Here is a 22,825-nt window from a genome sequence, read left to right as displayed (position 1 = left end):
AAACTGCAACAGTTGCCTGTTTGCAAACTTTCTTAGGTTATAGTCTTTGGGTCAATAGAGAGTTTTCTCAGTTGAGGGACCCTATACTGAGTCCCTCATATGGTAGGTAGAAATCACACCGATAGGAAGGTAATGTCACTTACCCTTCAGCCACGTGTTATGCGCTGTGCTACTAGGACAGCCGTGACAGGGGCAGCTGGTGAATGAGTGTGGCTTGACGGATGACATGGTGGAGGCAAGCAACAACCAGGCTTGAGCTGGAGAAAAACCTTCCTGGGACATGTTTGATGGAGATTTCTTGGTGAACTGAGACAAATAAAAAAATTATGGGTATAAAGTAAAACACAGGAAATTTCATCTCCGTATGAGGAAGAACTTCTTTACTGTGAGGGTGACAGCCCTGCAACAGGCTGCCCGGAGAGTGGAATCTTCTTCTCTGGAGATCTTCAAAACTCACCTGGATGCGACCCTGTGCCATGTGCTCTGGGCGTCCCTGCTTGAGCAGGGGGAGTGGACTAGATGATCTCTAGAGGTCCCTTCCAACCTCAACCATTCTGTGATTCTGTGATAAAAGGATCTCCTTCACAGAAGTAATTTGACTTGGAGAAAGCTCCAAGGGAATCAAAGCTGGATGGCTGTAAGCCTGCCTAGTCTTCTTCCAGCTTGGCCACATCTTGGTTTGCTTTTGGCTGGCTCAGGTCTCCCAGATCCATGGAAAATCCATGGAAAAGCCTCTACAGCAACTACTACAGAGGTAGAAATATGAAAGCCTGAAGATGTGGGTTCTGGGGCAGGCAGCATGTGTTTTGTTTTGATCTGGAAGGAAAGCAAACATCAAAATATTTTATGAAGCTGTGCTTCTGTCTTCTACATAGCTCTAATTCTACAGCTGACATTATGCGACGGCCAGTGTTCACCTGCAGGAGTTGCTAACATGAGATCTCCAGGGATGGGAGTAAAACACAACATCTGTAAATGAAGCAGAGTGGAGACAATCCTTTTGTGGGTACAGAGGAAAATTCTTTCGTATTCTATAACTCATGCAAAAGTGCTATGGGACATGTTATGTACAGGGAACAGGGCAGAGATATGAATCTAGATCCCATTTTATAGGTATCAGTTCCATTAGACGCTAGAAATATATATACAGAGTCCCCAGAAGCAAGGTCTACGTCTTGTGGTTGTTGCTTGGATACTCACTTTCACCACGTGAGGAAGGGAAGCTTTTGGTAGCAACTGAAGAGAAGAGCCAATGTTTGTTCCCACCTTACAGATTTTTGCTGAGAATGGACCGTCTGGGAAATTAAAGGCAAAAATTGCAATCATTTTATATCCTTCAAATACAACTTTCTGGAGAAAATATTTCATATAGTTTCACGCAGTTGAAGGTGGGAATCGACTATTTGCTCAGCTGTTTCAAACTCAATAAAAGAGTCTTTCCAGCACAGGTATCAAATTCTGACGACAATGAAAGCAGCACATCCTGACTACCTGGCTAATGGTTAGGGCATAATGTGCACGGATGAACATAAAGACAAAAGCCAATTATCCGAGTGTCACTCAGAAGCAAGTCTTTTTTTCATAACTGGAAAAACACCTATAAAATATATAGGTTTATATGTCCCTAGTGCAGATAATATATCAGAAAAGACAAAAAAATTCTTGTTGCATAGAGAATGTTATTTGCTTTGCTCTAGTGAAGGCTTGAAAAGAGCTGATCTATAAACTACTCTATAAATGTTGTCTTGTAAAGGGAGAGACATTGGAAAAATCTATGTCTTTGCCTGGCATCTTTTTTATATAAGTGAGCTAAATCACTCTCTGGTGTGTTTTTTTGCCAGCATCAACTGGCTTACACTAGTCTTGAAAGTTAAAATACTCTTGCCTTAGCTTGCATGTCTTTCGTCTCATATGCACTGAAAAAGTGCCTGTGGATAGAGCTGTTAATATACATATACTGGAAATGTCCTCTGGAAAAGAGAGAAAAGAGAAAAGAGAAAAGAGAAACTCTTGGGAAACTTGGTCTGATTCTATCAAAACTATCATTTGCTTTATTATGGTCTTGAAAGTGTTGGCAGAAGAATTATGGAGGGGGTTGTAGTTGTAAGTGGCTTGTCTCATGCCTGGGTTGTACAAGCTGGCTGAGGTGACAGGGAATCTTTGGTGGTTTGGAGGCTGCTGGATGATGTCCGTGGGTGGAAAGGTAGCTGCACCGTGGGACAGATGGAGAAGGGGAGCTTGTGCTTAGCTTGTGCATAAGCATGACAGTGGTGGTGTCACCTGTACCCTTGTCAGGTCCTTATCAAAATTAAACAGAATGAATTAGTAACACAGCTTTCTAAAACTCAAATCCACATCCTCTGTTGAGGCTTCACTGTTAGCTGGGATATGGATGAACTAAAAAAAGCCATGTGGTATGTACTTCCTAATAACTACAGCTATTACTCTTTCAGGATCATTTCTTGCATTTTTTTCCCTGTGGCTTTTATTGCAATACGTGTCTGATAATTTGGGAGTGCACTCAGCAATTTCAGGTTAGCCAGAGGTTCCATAATTATTGTGAAACTAAACCTGGAGCCCCTGCAGCTCCAGACTGCTGGGATTTTTTGATAGTGCCGTGCGCCCAGGCGTTTGATTTTTGGAGATATGAATATGAGCTGATTTCAGTGTGTTTGAATCCTCCTCTCATTGAGCTGGTCCCATTTTATTTTTTTTCAGAGAAGCCTCCAAAAAAAGGTCCCAAATTCCAACTTTGAGACTCTTGATCCGTATGTTTCAGTAAAAAAAGGGGGGGGAGGGGAAGGGGGAGAGGGTGCATTTCCATGGAAAAAAGCAACAAAATGGGTGGCTAGTGGCCAAGCTCTCTCAGGCAGATGGCACTGTTGGTTACAACAGCTGTAACACAAAATCCAGGAGACAACAAGGGTAGCTGACGAATATTTAAAGATTGCTACCAGCTGCTGGGCAAACACGGCATCTTCTCTTCACCCTGGGCCTCGCTTAGCTTCTCCTCTGTGTTTGATGGCAAAGTCGTTGTTTAGATGCCACTCAAATGATTGGGCTCCTGTGTGCCAGGAAGCCGTTATCCTGCAGTAAGTTCCCTAAACCTGCTGGATTTGCAGCCTAACATCTTCATTTCTTTCCCCAAAAAAGAAATGCATCTCCTTCATCTAACACAAGTCCTCCTGCAGTAGGGGCAGCTGCAGCTCCATGCACAGAGGCCTCGGCCCCATGCTGGACATGGGTTCTGCACCTTCCTTCCTGTGCTGACCCCACAAATGCAGATAACTCTGCAGTTCTCACCTTTAAATGCAGCACTGGTAAATACCCTTCATTCCTTGCTGGTCGTGCATGTCAGTTCCCATAAAAAATGAGGCCAGAGCTGTGCAGTTCACACTATGCCCCCTCCAGATGTTCGGCTGGCCAGAGAAGCTGGAATATTCTGCGAAGGAAGGTACAACTTTGGAGCTAGTTTTAGCAGGCAGTTTTCTGTGCTGACAAATTTGGCTGCAGCCTCCAGCAGCTCTCTTCCCCCAGGAACACTTTAGTTTTAATCAGAACTCAAAGCATGGCCATAAAAACTGATGTATGAAGTACCCATCTTAAGTGTGAAGGGATCTTTACCTGTAGGAGTGCTCATAAATGCCTGGCTTTCAGCTGTTGATAAGACAGGGGTTTTGTCCAACTTTTTCTCAGTTCCCCCCCACTCCAGTTCTTAAGCATCAGAGAAGAGGATCAATATGAGGGAGGGGACATTTATTTTCTATTCCTAATCATGCTGCTTTGTAGCAGTATTGCTTTTTGACCTGAAACTTAGAATAAACCCTTTTCCTGAGTTACAGGGGCAAACAACTGAATTTTGACAAAACTACAGGTGGGTGTTAGGAAGGAATGGGGAACACAGGGAAATGTTAAAAAACCGGTATGTGTTAGCATCAGAGCTGCTTAGAGCTAAAGGTGACGACCAACACACCAGGATTAGTTCATCTGTCTGGATCCTAGTAAGTATATAAATGCACAAATGGGTATCAGAGGATACAGCTGGTCACTGGACTGCCAGAACAGGATGCTGTGGTTTGTCAAGGTGAGTGACACTAGGACAGGATTATCTTTTCTGCCATGTACTTGCTGAGCTGCAACTCTTACTTAGGCTAATGCTCAGGGCTTGGTGTTATTCTTACCCTCACTCGTACTGAAGTGAAATGATTGGATGGAGAACAAAAAGTAAACTGACATACTGACATTTGCTATGTCTATGAGATACTCTGTAATTTGGGCTTCTTGTGTTTCTCCTTGAGCAAGAGAAAAATAATTCTGCCGCTTGCACGTCCTACTTGAAAAGCACTGGAAAGTTAAGCTGGCTACTGTGCTACCACTCTGAGCAGTGGGTAGGAAAGTAGCTCCTCTGGGCTATGTCCCCGAGGCTCCTTCCCTGCATTTTTGGCTCCGGGGCTCCTCTAGCAGCCCGGTGCTGAGCCTCCTCCTGGGCTGCGCTCGCTTTCAGCAGTGCTCCAAGCAGCTCAGAGCCAGCCCTGCCTCACAGCCGCCACAGAAGCTCCGGGTGAGCGTGTTTAGCCGTGGTATTTAGCCGTGGCGTTATTCACAGGCCGCCCAAGCCCTCCTAGCCGAGCTGAGGAAAGCCGCGGACAGAAGGGAGAAGCGACGTCCGGAGCGGAGGAGGCAGGGGCAGCCCAGCCCGGACTAACAGCAGCCCAGCTGCAGCTTCCCGGGGCTGCTCCAGCGCAGGGCTGGCCTCGTGGCAAGCGCCGTGGGGCCCTGCTCACCTTCACGGGCAAGGAAAGCACAAGAGCCGTCCCGTCGTGCACCATTTCAACTGGAAACACTGTCCTACAGGCACATCAGGATAGAGCTGTGGCGGTTCTGTTTTGTTTTGTTTTGTTTTTGCAGTTATTTTGAGCTGTGAGCTCTCTTCAGTGTGGAAAATTACTCCCGAGTCTCCTTAGTCTCTTTCTCTGTTAAAGAAATATTCCTAATAGGGTTTCCCTTAAGCAGGACCATGTCTGGCTTTGCTGCAATTATCTCATTAAGGCTGCCATGGCTTTTGTGCTTAATGATACAGTAGAGAAGCATCTGTAGAGCAGCATACCTGCACCAAACTTCTTTTCAGGCGGGGTATTTAGTGCTCTGTGGCAGGTATCAGCTCTTGCATTAGGAGACTTTTTTCATGTGCAGTCCCACTAGGTGTGTGTTCTGTTTCTTACTGCAATTTTCTTCCCTCTTTTAGCTTCTCCTAGGAAACAACTGTTTAGAAAATTCTATCTATCTAAAGCTTCCTATATCAGGTTTTAAAAGCAAAACTATTCAGAATATGACAGATTCTATGAGATTTTATGTAGAAAGGCAATCAATATTTTTATTAAAGGGCTTGGCATAGGAGCTATGAAACTTTCCAGGGTTTTAGTATTTCGAATTGACAACGTATTCAGAAAAAAAAAATCAAAACAAGTATTTCAGTGAGCCCAAGCAATTTTTTTACTGAGTTCTGTGTTATAATTGCCCCTCCCATTTTTATTTTTTTTCACTGCATTTTTTTGCAGTGAAAGGACACTTCTTCTTGAAGGAGAATGAATCTAGTTTCCAGTCAGCTTCATTATATCATTATGGTGCTAATTTGTGAGGCATTTTCAAACAATTTCATTTTCAGGAGCAGCAGTGGGACAAGGACATGTGTGTGTGTGTGTTCCTGGAGATGCTGCTGCCAGCCAGGCTGGGCTGCCCGTGAAGCAGCCGCGTTCCTGGGAGAGGAAAGGACGAGGGCAGCAGCTGGAGGAAGAGCTGCTCTGGGAGCTGCATTTGTAGAGCCTCAGTGGCTGCAAGAGAGTTCACAGCTGTAGGTGGAAATGAGATCTCGCACATATTTTTATAATATCTACTTATGAACAAATCTGTCAAAAACCAGAGATTTTCCTTCAGAGGGTTTCAACAATTCATGAGAGTACAGTCTAAACACTGAATTACATTTTTTTTTCTCTCTTTCTTTCTCAGTGAAAACTGAATCTATCGATTTCTCTCTATATTCTCTGTTTGGGATTGTCTTTTGGGACTATGTGGTCTAGACAACTTGAGATTTGCAAACCATCCGTGTGGTTAGGAAAGCAGCTTTTGAAGAGTGTTAGTGCTTTTGAAGACTAGAAATGTTGTCTCTAGAGTATTCCTGAAACTTATGGTTCGTATCTTCTGTCTCCATAAAGTAAAATGCATGTTTTGTTTTCCTGATTCATTATCTGTGTGATCAGCGCAATGCTGATCTGTGTTGGACTAAACTGTTTTCTAGTCACTCTTTTCTTATTTGGAGCTGCTTAATGAGTTTGACCATTATAGTGTCATGAGCAACACGTGGCTGTTGAATAGGCAGAGCTCTGCCAACTCCTTCATTTTCTGTCCGCCCTCATCTGCACCGTTTGGTAGATTGTAACTATTGGAGTAGTAGAAAAGATAATCAGAAAAGGAGCAGAAAAGTCTCCTTTTACAACAGACATTTAACACAACCTTGCAGAACCTCATTTCTAGACTCTTTGTTTTAGTAGCGCCAGAATAAACTATATCAAATTAAGCAGGAATGCCACAGAAAAAGACAGAAAATACAAATTCTACCAACTACATTTTATTGACACGATGCATCTTTTTATATTGACTATGATTTCTAACCAGATGCTTAGTTCTGAAACTTTCTGTGAGACTGTACATGTTTGGAAAACATAGATTCTTCCCGTGCTGCACTAGACATTTGTTTGGTATAATGGAAAAGCAAATCCTAATGGAGTTTGCTACTGGTTATGTGTCAAACAGTGTTTTTTTTCATTTTTGGGAACCTGGTTACTAGAAAGAAGAACAACATACTGGTGAAGCTTGCAAAAATCAGTTTTTGAGGAAAAGTTGCTGGTTGGTTAAGTGATGAGCACTGGAGAGTGAAAGGAAAGCATGCAGCCAACCTGCAAACTCTGAGGAAGTACGAACAAGGACTTAAAGATACCACCCTGCATGGTGATGAGGTGATAAGAACCATCATATAATTACATAGAAATATAATAATAATAATTCTTTTAAGGAGTAGAACATTTAAGCAATAGAGAACAATGGGAAATCTGTAAGTGGAAAGTATGAGGTGAACACAGCCTTCTCTGCAACAACCTTTGGCAAGGAACTCAATTTTCTGTCTGTTCTACAGCACACTAAAGGCAAGGCTGCTCATCATCTTATTTGCTTCCTTTAAAATTAGAGTGGGCAAAGCCCTCGGTTATATGTCAGGGTGTGCGCGTGCTTCTCGGGGGCTGTAAGGCACCCTGCACCTACCTCGCCACTCCACAACTTGCTTAAGGCTTGACAAGATGCTGCGAGGAAAGGGAACCTCATATTCTCACCTTTTCTTTGAGTTTCAGTGTTGCTTGTGTCCTTAGGCGCATTCCGAGACATCGTGTGTTGTATGAGCAGAGAAATCTAGGCAGGCATCGCAATTCAGTTTCGCTGATGGTTGAGCGTTTGAACATTCGTGGTGAGCAAAGTACCACCTCTAATCACCATGCGTTATCAGCAACATGTGGTTGTTTTCTACCTTTTCTGCCTTGTGGTCATTTTTTTCCCCATGTGTCTAAGCCCTAAGACATAACAGTAGGTTGCTTTAATCCATGGGCATAGCAGTCGCCACCCCCCGCACATGACGATCTAGGCATAAACCAGCAATAAATTCCTTATTTAACTACATTAGCCAGTGACTAAAGGGAGACCAAGACCCCTTCCTTGTTGTTTAAACTTGAATCACTCTTAGGTAGATCTGGTAGCTTGTATGGGGACCTGGAAAGAGTTTTTCGCTTTCTTTTAATATGTTCTTACTGTACTCGAAAGAGTGGATTCCTTAATTCATTCCATAAGCAACAGGAAATAAAAGGGAAGCATCAGGAGGCCTTTTGGATAAGCCTTTGATTGCTCTGACATTGTTTATCCTTTTTTTTTTTTTTTTTTGCATCCGCTGTTTTCTGTTTCTCTCACCTGGATGGTCATATAGGTATGTAGGTTTATCTATTGACTTGTTTTTGCTTTTTACCTTATCCTTTTCTGGTCTCTGCATGAACCTGGTCTGGAGAGCTTGGTGCTACGGCCAATTCTTTTTAAAGCAGAGAAAAATAAATAAATAAATAAAACAGGCAATGGAATTATGCCAAGGAAGAGCTTGGCCTACTATCTTGATGATGCTAAAAGCCAGCTGCTTCTGCAATCACTGTGTTACTGCTAATCTTACCATCAGAGAGAAGAAGAGGCTGTTCTCAACATGGGAGCCTTTCTGAACATCAGGGAAGAAGTGTTGTAACAACATTTTTTTTCTGGGAAAGAAACACGGGCTATGTCTTCATAATCTGTCCAGGTGAGCGGACCTACCTGATGTGGTGCGGCTCCAGCTGTGAGTTTCTGTCGCATTTATAATGTGCTTCCACAGCTTTGTAAAAAAATCACATTATTTGGTGGTGTGAAAATTCAGGCACCCAAACATCACAGTTATACCAAAAATTTCACAGCTTTCCTGGGCTATATGTCACCTCCATGATTATAGACTATCGTCCTGAAATTCCAGTTAAATACAAGAGTATCTTAAAAAGAAAGCCTTTGAAAATTCTAATTATACTAAATTTACTTCTTCAGTACATTAATGAAAATGTTCTTGTTCCATTAAATCATTTGTCTTGTATAAAACTTGGAATAGGACATATAGAGCTAGAGATTGAAAATATAACACATGCATTTATTAATTTTAAATCTCTCATCTGTTTTGGCTTGTAGTCCATTTTACATCCTTGATTCAGCCCTCTGAGCCAGCAAGGATATTCTAATTCTCACAAGAACAGTTTTGATCAGCTCTAATTGTGCTCTTGATCTTTAAAATCTCCTGAAATTCAAATTTATCTTTCCCCAAAGGTGAGGGGTAAACTCCAAAGGCAAACTCGTTCTCAGTGAAGTGAATTTGCTCCACTGATTTACTGAATAAAATTTGGCCTGCTTATGTTTTCCTGTGCTGAAGTCACAGATCTGTTACAGCAGGATTTAACTGGATATTGGCCACTGTTTCCTGGTGTCCAAGGGACACTAAGCAGCTAGGGTCATTGGAGTAACTATTTCCCTGTATTAAAATAATGTAGTTGTTACTCCCTTCATCTTCCCCTTTTTATCATCAGTAATTTCAAGATTTCAAGTCCTTTATTGGCCTAAAACCCGGAGCCACGGAATCCAATTGCAGGCACATCCACATATGTAGCACCCACCTTTTTAAGGAAGGTGAATGGTGAAACTTCCACTTCTCTTTATGTGTTTCCTCTATGTCCATTCACCAATCCAGCCTGTAGGAAATCTCCCAGGACTTGGGGAAATTGCTTCCCCTGGTCAGCCTTAGAAGTAGTATCCTTGACAGTAAGATTGGTGATAAATAAACTTTACTTCCTTTTTTTGTTTGTTTGTTTTGTTTTTCTTTTTCCTCCAGCGAGTAATATCTCTAAAGTAGCATTGCTTTATTTGATCACTATCAGCAGCTATTTTGCCTTGTATTCACAAATGTACCTGTGGTGCAGGCAGAGTAAAACCAAAACCTTTCAGTACATTTTTTTATGTACAGTGTCAAGAAATAAATCACAATTATTAATAGTATTTATCTGGGTCACAGAACTAAATTGTATTTTAATCCAAGTTTGGAGAAGGAAAAGGAATACTATTTATTCTGAACTATTATTTTGTTCCATGTGTAGCTGAGAACAGACTGGAAGCTTTCTCCTTATGAGTAATTTGCTTACCACGTATTATCGCTATGAATACGATTTGCAGAGTAGCTGTAGACCCAGAGTGGCACTGTCTTAGGAATATTAGCTTTGTGCATTCCCCTTGCCAATCCACATCCTGGCTCGCCCGGTGCATCGGAATGCATGGTACGATGCTCCCTCCCCAGTGTAGGGTTTGCCTATAAATTAGAGGGGAACAGACTGTACGATCTGATCTCCCCTTTGACCTGTGCCTTGCTCCAGCCAGGAGAGATGATGATTTGCTGTTTCGTGCAAGCGCAGGAGAGGGGCATACGGTGCCACCGAGCTCAACAAGCCCCTACCCGCTTGAGTGGGTCCATCTTCTTGGCTTGTTGAGCTCGGTGGCACCGTATGCCCCTCTCCTGCGCTTGCACGAAACAGCAAATCATCATCTCTCCTGGGCGGAGGGAGACACAGGACAGCTATAGGCAAGAGGGGAGACACAGGACAACTGCAGGCAAGAGTGGTTTGATGAGAGGTTCAGATCCTAGGTCAGCTCGGGACCTCTGCTCAGCTCCTGTAGCATCATCTCTCATGGCTTGAGTTAGAAAAAGGCACGATTTCTGCCTCTCTGCTTTAATCACTGGCATAGGGGTGTGGTGAGAGACATAAATAAAATCCTAAAAAAATTGTTTTTTCGAGGTGTACATTACAGCACTTTGAATTGCTGAGACGGGTTTTAGAGGGGGACTCTCTTGAAAACTGGTTCTTTATCCACAAATAAATCAGAATTCCTCAACAACTGAGGGCAGCTGGTGTCAGACCCTGCCTTTCATAGACTATTCATCTTTTCCTCCTCTTTTTCTGTGAATTCTGTTTTGCTGAAATCATGCCTGGAAAACACTTTCTTAGGTGGGGCCATTCTTTGTAGATACTAGTCCCCCTTCATGATTTCTGGACCGTATTTTTACTTCATCTTCATGCTTTCTCTCCCTCCACATTTCACCCTGAATTTTTCAGTTATTTGTACTGGTCTGATTTTTTAAAAATATCTTTTCCCCTTAAACTGCAGCTATTGCACCTTCTTTTTGAAACTTCTGCATTTTCCTTTCCCAACTCATTTTTAGTCCAAGTTTTTTCTCTTTCAGAGAAAAGCATCCACTTCTTTCAGAATGTCTTATTCTATGTATCTCCCCAAATACCTTTTCAGTTTTATGTATTTATGCATCTTGCTACAGTGGCCATATTCTGCTTCAGTTACTCTGATGTAAGTCTAGAAGGATTCTATTATTTCTTACTGGTAGATATGCAGTTGAAAAGTGGGTAACTATGAGCAGAAAAAATCCCAGTCATTCTGTAGTAAAATTAAAATATTAATGTTGTTCTGCGTCAACCATGATTTTTAGTTTGGGAATTTGAGAGATTGTTTAGCAGGTGAGCACTTTTCTTCTACACTGTACTAATGCTACACAAGATGATCTGCTCAAATTTTCCCCAAACTCACAGGTTTAAAACATAATTCAATTGTTTTACTGTTGTCTTTTTAAAGTGATGCGGGTTAAACTAACTACCACTGAATTATTAACACTGCTGGCCAAATTCAGCCCTGGCAATACACCTGGCTTATGCCAAGACTGAATCCAGTCCAATATCAATAACAATGCACCTTTACAGATGCTCTTTTAATGAAATAGTGCACTGAATTTATTCCTTGTTTTACTTCCTCAACAGTATAAGAAAAGTAATTATGTTTTGAAGCTAAATCTCTTGGCTGGCACACACATTGTCAGCTTATATGCTAATTATGCAGCTTAAATAAGCTCAAAATAGAAAGGGGTTGTAAACCACAAATTGAATGCTGATATAGATACTCTTAGCAAAACTTTCAGCTCGACTCCCTGATTCTCCGCTTCCTGAAGTGCCGTCAGGCTGTTGACCATCACTCTAGTCCTTCACAAGTGACATTTTTGGCCAGCGGGGTTTGACACAGGCAATAAGACAGCTATCTCGGATAGCCCCCTGCACTCTGTAGTCTGCAGGGAGCTGTTCCACGTGCCCTCTGTACCCCAGGTGACGAGGCATTTCTCATTCTCAGCGCTAGCTGGCTGTTGAGGGTTGCTGACACTTTTCCTATTACAAGCTGTTCCATAGCTACGCTCCTGAGGGATTTTGAAGCTTTTTCCTAATTTGCAGCCTCACATAGTCAGGACCATTTTATATCCTTTTGTTCTTGGCCCAGTACAGCTCTGTAGTTTAATCAGATGCATAATTGCTAATGTTTATTCATCAGTTATTCATCAGGCTACTGTGTCCCTTCCCAGTCTTCCTTTTTTCTGGTATGCATGCCAAGTTCTTCTAGTGTCTTCTCTTAATGGTCCTCCTAGCTTTCCACTGCCCTTCTGTAGAGTCCTTATTGCTGTGGGAGGGACAAAGAGCAATACCACTGCTAGCAGTTATTCACATGCGTAGCTTTAGGTGCGTGAGTAGCATCCGGTATGCAGTCACTATCCATGCAGACCTGGCTTCAGGATAGGCTTTAGCAAGCTGAGTCCTATGGTTATTTCTGGAGGTTAGCTCTACTCTTGCTTAGATTCGGAGCAACATGCTGTGCACAGATGCCTGCGGTACCGCTGAGCATCTAGCCCAGCTCATTCAGAACACAGCGGGTTGAATTCATGCTAAGTCACCAGGTGTTGCTGGGGCTCTCCCCAGGTGTGGTCCAGAGCTCAGCCTGAATGCATATTTGAGGGTAAAAGCATGTGCTAGATGAAAATGCACTTGAAAGCGAACTTTGATCCAGGCTTACCTGGTCATGTGCAGAGAGCCAGGAGGGTGGTTTGTGTGCACCGTTACTCCCTTGCATCACTGTTCAGCACTGAGCTGTGCTGGCGAGCAAGGAGAAGAGCACTGCAGGGTTCCTGGAGAACTTGCACAGTGCGGAGCCAGTTTGGAGATGAAGGGCCAGCTCTCCCGGTAACTTCTGCAAGGCACACTCAGAGTTTTGCTCTTTTACTTTCAATTGCACTAAAAACTGACTGAAATTAGTCTCTGCGGGGAAACGTACAGATCCATGTGGTGTTCAAAGTTCCTGAGTAACACTTTCAGGAGCATTATATGCTCTCTGCTGTGGGATGACTTTCATCTACTCTGAGCTGAAAGGCGGGAACAGGTGAACTTTCCCAGTCAAAAAGTTTGGAGGCTGAGAAAATATCTGGACTATGCAGCCCAAAAGCCAGAATCAGGGGTCCCACTGGACATTAGCCCTCTGAGTTCCCGTGGTGCGGTTTCTCTCTCTGCGTATCTGCGCTTGCCTGTCCCCGGAGAGCTCTTTTCTCTTCCCCCTTGTCACAGGGGTCATCCTTGTACTTCAGGCAGGGGAAAGTCATTCCTCTACTGCTGATGTCTGGATTTACGGATGGGTTGGAAATAACAGGGTAGAGGTTTATAAGAGCGCATTTGGAGAGCTGCAATGTGCACCAAGGTCATAGGTAGGAATCCTGGGACTTGCAGGCTTCTGAGCCACGGAAGTCTCTTAGTTCATCTCTAATGGCTTTTAAAGTGTTAGGGTTGTAAAGAGCTCCTGGGTAGGACATAATGGGTTTTACAGATGCATCTCACCTCTGAGGTCTGCAGTAATGGTAAGGTAGGAGAAAACAAACAAAAATGTTCTTGTGAGTATTCAGAGGAATTTGCTGGACTTTTTTTTTTTTTTTTCCTCTCCAGAAGTGCTTTAAAATTGAATTCAGGGAGCCCAAGCATTAATTCAAAACATTTGTTCACTCTGTACTGTTGCTACCTGATCTGCCTGCCTTTGCTGATATGTATATTGCAGATATAAATATATTTCTGTATATTTTTGTGTTTTGGCAGAGCATTATTTTTAAAATAATGACTTCCTGGCCTGAGATCTTATGATCTGATTGATTTAAATGCCTGTATGAGACTGTGCTTTTGCTGTCTGGCAAAATAGATGGCATAAATTTGACTCTAGAGCCAAATAAACTGGGGAATTGTACTAATACTAAAGAGGGAAGATGGATCATTAGACAAGCCACACTGCAACAAATAAGGTGCACTCAGGGTGTAAGACATGCAAAATAAATGAAATCCTTATGAACACAGAAAGCTGGTTTGGAAATTATCCATTACACATACTACCTTGCGGAGATATATATCTCTGCTCTCTTGGCAGAAATATTAGGTCTGTTCAGTCATACGTATGAGCATGTGTCCTTGTGCCTCAGCAACACCAGAGAGGAATATTACCCGTGGAAAGTGGCTGTTGGTGCTGATACAGCGCTCCCATTAAAGTCAGCAAATGCTAGATATGTACAGGTAGTAGATTTTAGCATTTGAGGTTAAGCACTCGAAATCTGATGTACGTCAAGCTTGCAGTAAATTTTAGAAATGTGGTCTACTGTATATAAAATCTGTGCTGAATAGGTGTGTGGCTGAAGTTATTGTGCTACTAAAGCAGAAGTGATTCTGCAGGAATACAGGAGTGCATTAAAAACAAAGTGCTCAGTAGCGTCTATTTCTGAGTAGATGGTATCAACAAAGCTATAGCTAGTGATGAACATCGCAGAAGATGATAAATCTGAGGGATCTCGTTTTTTATATTTGTTTTATGGCACCTTTTTTTTTTTTAAAAAAAAAAATATTCTGCATTAGGTATATAGGATTTTCCTGTGAGCACACTTTTCATTAGGTCCTGTTTGTGTTACTTGACAGTGCTCTTGTCTGTTGCCTGGCTCTTTTAGCCTATACATAGTGAAAAGAGAATGACAGGACTCTGCTAGTGCAGGCCAAAAGAGGATAGTTAATGAGCTAGACTTTATTGCTTTACAGGCATATTGAAAACTTAGTTTTAGCAAAAGTTTTAGCAAATCTTTTCTAGCTAAATAGTAAATGAAAGAGCACAATTCTATGTCTTATAGCAGCTGCAAAGCAAAACAGTTTCTAGTAGCACTTTTTTGTATTAATTAAGAAAATGGAAATATGAAAGCAAGAACTTACCTTTTTTGGCAAAGTTCTCTGAACTTTCATTAGACAAGGACTGACCCAAATGTTATAACAACAGCAACACCAACATAGCTAACCTATAAAAGAGTAAAAATCCTGGTGGATAGTTTGATTCAGCTTCTTCCCACTCCAGGCTTGTTTCAGCAACTTTATATTCCCTATTTTAAACTGAAGCAGTGTGTTCCTGGAGGAAAGCCAAACCAGAATGGATCTACACAGCTCATTATTATAGAAGAAAACCAACAAGCACAGACAGTGGTTTTGCAATTCATTTTCTTCCTGAAAAATGGAAGGAAAATAGAGCAAAAATGCTAATTAATTTTTAACAATTTTCTTCAGCATTCTTGGCCTAATTCCCAAGAGATAGGTAGAAACATAGTTATCTGAAAGCAGAGAAATACTTCAGTCCTGCAATGTCTATTTGTGGGAAAATGTGGGAAAAAGAGACCCAAGGTACTTATCTCCAGTTGCTTTCTTTAGCAAGAGTTGCAAGACACTGGTCTTACTTGGCTCTTGTCACCATTTGAGGAAGGAACCTTGCAGCACATCCTGTGAGAGTAGCCAAAACCTGAGTGCCCTGCAGTGAGCTGGTCATCACCTTGCCTTGAGAGATGATTCCTTAGCAGGTAAGAGGTGCCCAGCTTGAGATGCTGATCTGGGCTCTTTCAGGTACATTTAATCAACACTGAGTGTGACCTAGCAACTAATCTGCTTCAAATTAAGTGCTTTAATCAGATGTGGGATGAAAGATGAGTATAAGCTGGAAGGGAAAGGGACTTGTGAGCCAGCCCAAACGCAACTTTTTCTTCTCTCTAAATATTGACCGACAGGAAAGTTATGATCTAGTAAATCTGGTTTAAAAAGTCAGCAAAACAAGGAAATAAATTTATAACAGTTGTTTTCCAGTCTGCTTTTTACTTCCTAGGTTTTGTCAGCATTGATAGAGCACCAGAAATATTTTGCAGCTTTTCTCAACCTTTGGTGAGTGCTTATTGCACAAAATGGGTAAGGCCTTGTATCTACTACAAGGAAGTGAATGAGCATATCCTTTAGTACATAAGTTAAAACTGAGTAAGGACTCAGGACTCAGGTAAACTATTTTTTTTTAATATCATGAGTGTGAGAGACAACAAGTAGGGTGTCTAGGGGAAGCTCGTTCCTTTAGTTTGTGGTTATGCCATGACACACTTTAATATCTTGCTGTAGCCACAAATGCCAGCTGCTGCTTTGCAGGTGCAGCTCTCCTAACTGCTTTGCTGCACAGGGGAAGGAGAAGATACCTAAAACGAATTGATGTTTCCTCTGGGCCATCGCACCTTCCAGCATCAGCTGGGATTGGATCCATAGGATGGAAGCAGAGGACTGAAACCTGGGATACCAGCCATGTTTGAGGATGGTAGCTGGAATTCTACATTTGGTGTTGAGAAGAAAGTGGAAGGGAAAGCAGCTGCTGAGCCTGTAAGGGACCTGTAGGGCAGGAGGTGCCCTGTGAGACAATCTGCGAGTTGTGATTTTTGGCAACAGTTATCAGAAATGGCTCATAATTACCTCTGGAGCTATACAGGAGTGCAGTTTGCTTTTAATTACTGTATCAGCGAATATATCAATAGGGAAACCAGCAGGGGGAAAAAAGTTGCTGAATTTCTTTCAGTCCTTTTCTTTGTGAATCTAGGAAGGCAATAATATTTGGACAAAAAGAAATTACGTTCTAATGAGCCCCAGTCAGACTTAGAATTTGAAACTGAGGAGAAAATAGCTATTCTAGATAGCAGGGAGCTGGCTTCTAGCATACTCCTACAAAGTGGAAATAATAGCCCCTTTCCACTGTAATTTTAAAATCGTAACTCAGTGCTGTTCTGATGCTTTGTGATAGATGCCAGGAGTGGAGACTGCTCTGCTCCAAGTGTGAGTCAGATAATAAAGCAATTTCTGAACTGTAGCAGGACTGCACCTTTTCTTTTGTTTCCTCTGATAGATATTGTAATGCTGCGCTATCAAGATTCACCCTCACAGCCCAATATTTTATTTTTAAAATGTCCTTTAGAAGGATTTGTGACTCCTGAAGCGGACATCTTACCTCCCATCGTAGACAAGTCGCCTCAAGAATCTGAAAAGGAAAATGTTGCATGCTTAAGATCTACCCCAGAATGTGCAAACAAAGGAAAGAGGGATTTGGAGGATGGCCTGACCTCTTAATCTGCTCACTGAGAAACCATTCTAAACTTTAATGAACATTAAATCGCTATTGCCCTGTTGGTGTGTAGCACTTCAGTCAGCAATCCTTCCCGAATCAATAATGGCAGGCAATCTGCTGTGGTTTCTGCAGTGCTTATTTTTAAAGTTAATACTTTTCTATGCCTTCTAGAATGAAGCATTTCATTTTGAAGGTGCCAGAGCTAGAATAGCCCCTGAAGATGCTTTTATAGCGTGCGGAATGGGCAGCACTGTTTGGATTTCGCGTTAACCTTGCAGTTGCCTCGTCACCCCCGGAGGCCACGGGCAGGAGGAAGCATCAAAGCAGGGGACAGGGCTGTGAAAGCGAAGGCAGGTGGTGGAGAATAATAAAACTTGAGTGTGTTGTTTGGAAGTGAAAAACCTCCATGCATTCTGCCACACTGTGGTAGAGAAAATGGCTTGCTTGTTCATGCACCCCTCAGTGTAATGGCTAGAGCATTATGCTAGTTGAAAAGGTTTCTGAGAGCAGATTTGCTGTGGGGCTGACTTAGGGTTGTGCCCACCTCCTTAACTCCTGCCTTTCCTGACTTCTGAATACCTGGTTCTACAGCTGTAACAGCATCCTCTCAACATCATTTTTATGTGATCTGCTTAGAGATGGTGTTTTCTGCTGTGTATCCTCAGGTGATTTTTTCCCCTCATCTGACAGGCTTCAGTCAAAATGATTTGGCTGATTCGGGGACTGAGTTTAGCTAGCAGAAGATGTATCTTTTTACCATGTTAAAGTAAAAATTATGCTGAACAACCTTTCCCCTTTATTGAATCTGAAATCAGAAACTAATGAGAGAGCGGTGTGGGGAGAGGGAACAGTGACATCCCTGCAGGTGACAGGGGTGCCATGCAATAGCTAGGGCAGGAGGCCTGGAGAGTTTGGTGGAAAGGAGAAACAAGTGCAAGACAACAGGTACTAGTGTACCTGTGCCCTGTATTTTTTTCACAGCAGACATGTCCATCTTTCTACACTCCTTACCCCCTGACTCAGACTATGTAGATAAAAAGAGGAAGTGCTTATGGACAAATAAAACTACAGACGTGAAAAGCCTACGTGGCACTAGGGAGACTAGAAAATAGTGCCCTTATTCTTCATATTAATTGTTCATCTGTAGGTGGGGATGCTTTCACTTTTCCTTAGGAAGCTGCTGAGAAGGTAAGTTTATTCAAATGTTGTGAAGCATAAAAAATACATGGCACAATTTTGTATTCAGTACAAGATTTGGATGTACACCTTCAGAAATGCCTGCAGGCCACACATTGACTGTTGTGGATACAAAAGAAATCCCCACTAGGCAGGCACCCTGTGGAAGAAAACGCACAACATGGGGTGGTTAAGAACCACAGCCTCATGCATACATAAAACAGCCCGAATCAAGGCTTCTTGTGCAACAGTCATCCTGGCATGCCCTAACTTTTCAATGCTTGATTTTGCACTCGAATGTTCTTATAAAGTTACTTTTCTGTACATGGCCTATAAAGAAGACACATGCGTAAGGTATGAGAATAGCTCAGGTCTCCTTAACCCCTCGAGAAGAAACACAAGCTGTTGAGCAGAGTAGCCAGATCTTTACTGCTGCTTAGAAAGACATCTCCCTTTGAATTTTCTGTCATCGCTTTAGTATTTCATTTGCTTTTGCTTCTTTTCCCAGAGACCTTGTTTTAATTCTTCCTAGGGACAGGCACTCCTGTGGACCCTGTCCCTCTCCCTTTCGGAGATAAGGATGCCGCAATCTCTGCATTTCTGCTAGGAGAGAGATGGAAAGGCAGAGATTAGCCTGAAAATAACCCCTGGGAAAGTAAGCGGAAAAATGAGAGCCAAAACCTCTAATTAGGCTTTGCATTTCAATTCTATTCTGTGTCCACACTGAAGGAGAGAAGAAGCTGAAGTCTTTTCCTTGATGCGTGTTCCTTAGGATATTTTGGTTAAAAACTATAAACAAAATGTCTGTCAAAAGACAGTGGCCTGAATTTCATGCTTAGGTACCTCTTTAAACACCGTGGAGTTCAAACAAGACATTCCCATGATAGCCTCTGTCTCTGACCACAGCTGTACAGCACTTAGCCCAGTGGGGTTGGGATTCCCTACTAAAAACTCCAGATGTTCTTGCTGTATGCAGAGACTGTAATGAAATATTAAATAAGTGAAGATAGAAACTGGAGGTAAAATATCTGTCTCGTTGCTGGCAGAGTAGAAACCACATTGCGCTTCGATAACGAACAACTTCAAGCATCTTTGGGAGCTTCACCTTGCAGCTGGATAGATTGATGAAAAAGTAAATGAGGTGTTGATGCAAAAGGATGCAGGATGCTTTTCACAAAAAAAAAGCCTTACCACAGATATCCCGTGTCCATAGATAAGTATCTGGCCAAAAATACTTCTCCAGGGCTGTTCTGTGAGAGGGGTTTGAAGGGAATATCAGGTCCTGCAAACTTAAAGAGTCTTTTCGGTGTCTTGGACATATCTGCTGCCAGCAAGCCCCTATTCCAATGAAGGTATCCCTCATATATGACAGCATTTTCTCTCTGAGGATACTACTGGTCCCAATCTCAAGCTGAAAATTTCCCGTCTTATGGGTAGTTAGAAGCCTTAGACACTTAGAAGATTTTGATGTGACAGAAAGAGTAACAGTAAAAATGCTAAACTAAAATGCTAAAAAAAAAGGAGAAACTTACTCAAGTGTTGTAGCTAATGTTAGCAAATTGAAAACAGATGTGATATGCAACAGCTGCAAGAGAAAATATGTGAAAACTTTGCCTCTTCTTGCCAATTTCAATGAAACTTCTTAGGTATGTACTCATATAAAAATTTCAGGATTTCAAAACCACAAGAGTTGTTAGGTTATTAGTAACCTATCACTCACAAAGATGAATATAGCTGTTTGGTATTTGGAAAGCAAGGAGCATATCTTCAAAATCATTTGGACCACAACTCCATTTTCTCTTGATAGCATGTGCATTTGGCTCTCATCTCTCTTGAACAACACATAAGAGAGCTTGTTGCTCTACATCACTTTTCCTTCAGAAATTAGTACCCAAATAACACTAGTTTCCTGTTTTGCTTTTCTTATAGCACTTATAGGACTTTTGTCTTTTAAAAAATGAGATTAATTTTTAGTTTAAAAATGCCACAAGTGAATGTTATACTCAGATGGACCTACTTATTTTGTTGGATGATTTAATTGTCCATTCATAAATTCATTTTATTTGTCCTTTTTAATGGCACGGAAGGGAGAACTTCTTGATGAGATAGTCATTTCCCTTGTGGTTTTGCAAATTAGGTTACTCAGCACAATACTAATCCAACATTGTTTTATATTTAAGTCTAGCAGTCTTTGGATTGTACTGCTCATTTCTGTTGCATTCTCAGTTGATGCAGTGATTTTCCCAGCTTAAGAATATGAAAAGTTAAGGGTTTGTTAGAAAATATTTCTCTGTGGTATGAATATCTCAGACCCAGATCCCAGGCATCACTCAGATTAATTCTAAATTCGTACTGCTGGTGATGTGTTTTTAGCTCTTCTGTAGTGCATAGATTATTAAGTATTTCAGAGGTACCAGAGCTGGCTTTCTAAACCAGCTTTGTTTTCTTTTTGGTGTATGGGATATTTTTACAATTCTTTCAAGGTGTAAAGGTGCTTCTTTTTCATTAGTTGCGATATTAACAAAATAATACTATGGCCTTCCATTGTGTAATTCACATAATCTTTCATCTGATCAGGAAAACTCTCTATGCTACTGAGGCTTACAATGATCACTTATGCTCAATAAAATAAAACCTCAGAAAAGGCTGGTTACTGTAGGTTCTTCACTAATCATTTAGAAAAGTGGTAACACATGTTCAAGTATTGTCCTCATTGCCAATTTGTAGCATCATTACGTTTTACTGGGAAAACCTGATGCTAATTTTGGTTCTTACACTCCATGAATTTAGCTAGGACAAAAGAGTCACTCTTCAAGAAGAGTGTTTTTGAAGCTGGTTTCTCATTTTGTGTGTCTTAAATTTCATTGTTCAAGTTCAGGTGCTCATGTTTTAAGTCTGACAAGTTAAAAGCTAATGCCAAAATGGGCAGCATCTCCTGGCTGGCGCCTGCCTCTGACCCCCTGGAAAACTGGGGACCATCTCCTCCACAGCACCTTGTGCTGCTCCTTGGGTTTGCCCTTGATCAGAGAAAATGACTTTCTCTGAAAGAGTGCCCTGAAATGCCAAAGAGGGAAGCACAAAACAGGACAGGACAGACAATGTTGCAGTTTGTCTTGTTTTTGTTGCATTAACATTTAATGTTATTTTTATTATGTATCAGATGGATGGTGGCAATTGTTTATATAAACACATTATGTGGCTGCTACATATTTTTAGAATCATTTAAAATGACAGAAATGTTTCCTTCATAAAGGGCAAAATCTTGTTTCTTTTTTAGGTTTCTGTTTTGCACTCTAAATGTGAATTAGAAGATAAATGGGAAGTTTGAATCATTTTGTAAACATGTAAACTGTAGGCAGTTTCAGTTGCCTTTTTCTGCATAGTGCTCACAACCATTTTCCATTATGGGCTATATCAATTCATTTATAATTAATTCTGATAGACCATCATTTTAGCAATAAGTACCAAAAAAAAAAAAAAAAAAAAAAGAGGCAGAAAAAAGCAGTGCTTTAAAAATAACTGATTTATTTTCTGATTTTTCAGATTTATTTCTCAGCCTTAATCTTGCATAGAAGATTTTTCTTGCGAGCTTTTTTTATTTCCATGTGAAATATCTTTTAAAGTTCATAAGCTCATTAAAAAAATTAATAGGTAGTGATAGCTGCCTTTCATTCTGCCTTTTATAAACAATTTTGAAGTGAATGTAGTGTTTGAACTGGAAAAGGAACTCCTGCCTTTATCCACAATCCCAGTGGTACATAGCGAGCGATAATAATATTTCATTAAAGTGCTTCAACCCCAACCGTTTTGGTTCATGTCCCAGATAACAAGGTAGGACAATCTCTGTGATTAATTAGACAATATTCATAAAACAATAGAAAGATAAAAGGCTTAGAGAACAAACTGTATAGTGTCAAATATTGCTACAACCATTCAAAATGGTCCCTTCCAAACTTTTCTGTATACGTTTCATACTGTCAGAAACTGGTAGTGCCTTTGCAGCCCAGACACAAGCTTTTAGATCCTCTTGCCTACAGAAAAACAAGAACCAAAATAATTCATTTTGGTTACTCCTTGCAAAGAGATATTGGATTGTTTTTGGTCCAAAATATGTGAATGAGAAGGGGTGTTTATAAGTATGGTAGGAACGCTAGAAAGCCCAGGGATCATCCTCGATCATTCCTTAAGCAACACTTACCTCTGAGAAACCTTCTGAGAAGCATGTTTCTAGCAAGTATGCCAGCAGGAAAATCCCCATAGGAGCTGATGTGGAAGCAAGATGTTGTTTAACCTGCATGACTTGGGATGGGGAAATCAAAACATAGGAGATTAATTCATAATTGCTCTGGAATACACTTCCAAACATGAGCTAAAGGACGAATTCAGAAGGTTACTGAGCATGCACGGGGCCCTTGGAAGTCAGTAGGAACTGCAGCTGCTTAAGACCCTCTAAGAGATGGCCCAAATAAAGTACAAATGTCAAGCAAATCAATCGAAAGGCTTGGGGCCTTAACTGCATTACACACATCTAATTGTGTTTATCAACAGAGTGATGCTGCATCTCTTCTGCTGCTGATTTAGAGAACCCAACTTTTCATTGACTCAACAGCAGTTTTGAATGCCCCCAGCACCTAAATAAATCTAATCACAGGAAATCCTCCCCCCCTACAACATTTCACCTGCATTTATCCTC

This window comes from Tinamus guttatus, unplaced genomic scaffold (genome assembly GCF_059628265.1).
Source record: "Tinamus guttatus ecotype Peru unplaced genomic scaffold, ASM5962826v1 Tinamus_guttatus_pri_ptg000115l, whole genome shotgun sequence".
Lineage (NCBI taxonomy): Eukaryota > Metazoa > Chordata > Aves > Tinamiformes > Tinamidae > Tinamus > Tinamus guttatus.
Note: the sequence above shows the minus strand (reverse complement) of the source record.